Genomic DNA, 3,972 nt, shown 5'->3' with positions numbered 1-3,972 from the left:
AAAGAAGGGAGGCTGAGAAAAGAAGGGAGGCTGAGAAAAGAAGGGAGGCTGAGAGACGATTTTTCCCTTAAAGACTTTTCCATGTCATCTCCACTCAGAGAATTCTTTTCTGCAAAGCCACAGGAGGGAGGTGACGTTGAGCCCTCCAATGTGACAGAAGCTGTGCTGGGAACTTTAAATGTGTTACCTAATTTATTTAATTATCCCAGCAACTCCACAAAGTAGGCATTTTTACTGGCATTTCTCCAGTTGAGGAAACAGAAGCTTAGAGACTTTGTGAGACTTGCCCAAGACCCCAGGTCACATACCAGCAAGGATGAGGTTAGGCTTTTAATCCAGCTCTGCCTGGCTTCAAGTCCACACCCTTTCACGACAATGAACTTTCTTTATGATTGCAAATATTATTCGGGGAACTTTACATAAAACATTGACTTACATGAAACTTCGACCATAGACTGTATTCTTTGTTTGGGAAACTGTGAAGACCCAATTTTTTTATAAACTCAGAACAGCTTCCAGTTTTCATTAGATGTCGGAAGATGAGCTGTGTTTTTTGTGTGTTGTTCAGTGAGGCTGGTTTATAGTCACGACACGTGAATCAGTTTGATTGGAGTAGGCTATTGTGGTTCTGTCTCATCAAGAAAGGGGGGATGCACTTGGCCCCTCAACTCCAAGGTGGTGGTGCAATGATTGTTCCATATTTTCCTTTGATGGGCTGTGAGGGAGTCTGGGCCAGGCACTAGGCCATGAGCAGGGCAGACCTGGGGTAAACCCTTAGTGAGCCTCTCTCCAGCCACAAGGAAACCTGGAGTGTGTGCGTGCCTATGTGCTGCTGGTGTGTGTGTGTAAATTGCACGCATGTGTGTGCATGCACTGTGAGCTGGTGTGTGCGTATGCACTGGTGTGTGTGTTCCTATGTGTGTGTGCATGTGTGTGCTGGGTGCACACATGCATGTGTCTCTGTGTATACGTGTGTATGTGTGCCAGTGGGTGCATGTGTTTGTACAGTGTGTGTGTGTGTGTGTGCACACAAGCTGCCACACACAGATGAGCCTTGTGAATTAGGGGAAGAAGACAGACTCTGGCTTACGGAAAGAAAAGGAAAACTCCTACAGAGATAATTATCATTAAAATGCCAAGGCTGTACACGTGAGCTGCACTGCCTTCCCCGAAAGGGCCAATCTGCCGCCTTTTCTTTTGCTCTCTCTTACAGCGACAGCCAAGTGAATGGAGCTGCGTGGCCTGCTGGGGCTGGTGCCCGACTTCTGGTGAGGAGCAAGTTTGGTGGAAGCCAGAGCTGAGTTTTTTTCCTTGTTGACCTTGGCAATACAGCCTCAGATACCCGTCTTTCCTGGAGGAGCCGCATGCAATGCCCTTGTTAGCTGGCTGCGGCCTTTCACCATGGTCCCCAGACACTACTCAGGGCGCTGAGCTGTTGGATGCTGCTCCCATGGGGACGCTGACTGGGACCCATTCTCAAGGCCATCTGCCAGGTAGAGATGTGGTTGTTGCTGTCCTTGTTTACCAAGAAGAAAGCAGAGGCATAAACCAGCAAGGCCGTGGAGTCTGGGAGAGGTGGGGCTGCCCCCGACAGCCTCCACGCTTCTCCCGAGCAAGCGCTGTCCTTGGGGCGTGTGCCCAGGGTGAGGCGTGTGCACACGTGCGTGTGTGTGCGTGTGAGAGGCAGCGCTGTCTGTGGGATGGTGGGGGTCTGGACTCTGCTCTGCCACTATCGAGTCATCTGGCAGAGGCAGAGAGCCTGCCGCCCCGCCGGGGAGCAGGGAGAATGTGGTGGTGTGTTTGGATGGAGGAGGGGGTGTTTTTAGGACGTCTCTTCAGCCAGTGCCACCATCCCCATCCCCAGGGGGCCACAGAATTGCTCAGGGACCCACATGTCTCCTTGTCTTTGAAAATCTGCTTCTGTTTGATGGCTCCAGGAAAGAAGGAATGAACTTGCTTGAGGCGGAGTGGCCCGACCACTCCCCCGGGATCCCCAAGACCCTGGCCCAGGAAAGCGTCCCTGTGCAGGGCTGGGCACAGAGGTTCCCTGCAGAGGCCACATGCTCTCCTTCTGCAGCAGGGACAGGAATGAGTCTTGTCTTAGTCATGTCTCTCCCTCCCTCCCGAGACCTGAGAGTAGGGCCCACCTCCAGGCCCAGACGCCCTCTGAGGCAGCTCTGCACGCAGGCCCATTCGGGGCAGGCTTTGTGCCAGCTTCTTGCAACCTTCTCTGCTTCTTTTTTCACCTGTAACTTTCACCTTCTTAAGAGGCTGTTGCATGAGCAGTTCGGAGTGAGGCTGTCGTGGTTTTCAAGTTTCTTATCTAAACAAGATCCTCTGGATGAGTCCCTCTGAAGGAGGAGCCTCTTATAGGAGTTCACACAAAGTTGAGAACCCCAGAAACCACAGGAGTGTGGGGTAGTAGAGGAAGGCACTGTCCTTGGATGTTTAAATAAATCTGTGACTTATTGTTGACCAGACCTAGTGTGTCATGGTGTTTAAAATTACTTAGGTAATGACGATTTTGCCATGTCTTACAAGAATTAGAGACAATGATGACCGTGACAACAATCACAAACCACAAAATGGCTGTGGCCATGCACCAGGAACCAGGATGCAGAGATGACTGAGGTGCATCCCTGCCCACAGGGAGCTTGCAGTCTAGAGGGGAAGACAGCGTGCACACATGACTATAACAGAGTTCTTTAGACAACGTGCTGCAGGCACCATCGGGCTGCTCTCAGACACGTTACTTCAACAGTCACTGTGGGGACCCAGTGAAAGAGGAGACCATGTCACCGTCCAGGGCAGCTGAGGTAGCTCAGCAAGGCGGAGACAGCAGGGTGCGAGCAGGATGGCCTGGGTTAGCAGGGCATCTCTGAGAACTGATCTGGCGTTTGGAGTGGGAAGGGAGGTTGCAATATGGCTTCTGATGGAGGTTTCTAGCTTGGAAGACTAAACGACGTAGGAAACTCAAAAGGAGATGAACACTGGTGTGGACGATTCCGTGTCTATCAGCATTGACTGAGGGGCTGTGGGAGTGGATGTTGGTGATGACGATTCCGTGTCTGTCAGCATTGATTGAGGGACTGTGGGAGTGGACGCTGGTGTGGACGATTCCATGTCTATCAGCATTGACTGAGGGGCTGTGGGAGTGGATGTTGGTGTGGACGATTCCGTGTCTATTGGCATTGACTGAGGGGCTGTGGGAATGGACATTGGTGTGGATGATTCCATATCTATTAGCACTGATTGAGGGACTGTGGGAGTGGACACTGTGGGAGTGGACTGTGGGAGTGGACGCTGGTGTGGACGATTCCATGTCTATCAGCACTGATTGAGGGACTGGGGGAGTGGACTGTGTGGACTCTGTGGGAGTGGACTGTGGGAGTGGACCACTGTGGGAGTGAACACTGGTGTGGACGATTCCAGGTCTATCAGCCTTGATGGAGGGGCTGCGGGAGTGGACATTGGTGATGGGTGGAAATGGCATCTGAGTGTCTAGAGGGAGGACGTGAGCCGTGGCCTGGAGACTGCAGCTTCTCTCCGTCACCCACAGTCTGTATTTCAGGGCCTTCTCAGGATGGTGAAAGTAGGAATTCTTCTCAAGTTCGAAGCCCATCCCTAAGACTTTGTTCCATGGGAAATGTGCCTGGTAGCCCCCATCATTTATGGAAAAAGAGGTTTTCTTTGCATGAAGTTTGCATTGTGAATGGAAAAAGAGAAAACACTCTTTATTTGATTTTTCTTTTTATTGTTGTTGTTCACTAACTACAGTGATGCTTGGGGAGGGGAAAATTTGTCTGTGTAAATGATCCTCCATGAAGGAGGAGGGTTTCACAGCAGGAGGCCGATTCTTTGAGAGGGGACTTCAGAGATATTTGAATAACAGGAACTGTGTTGAGAGGAAGACTGGAAAGCTCTGTCATCAAAGCGAATCTGGAAATCGATCAAGGCACTGCCAGCTGTGGG

This window comes from Piliocolobus tephrosceles, chromosome 15 (assembly GCF_002776525.5).
Source record: "Piliocolobus tephrosceles isolate RC106 chromosome 15, ASM277652v3, whole genome shotgun sequence".
NCBI classification, from domain to species: Eukaryota; Metazoa; Chordata; class Mammalia; order Primates; family Cercopithecidae; genus Piliocolobus; species Piliocolobus tephrosceles.
The sequence above is the reverse complement of the archived record's forward strand: the minus strand, read 5'-3'. Positions refer to the sequence as shown.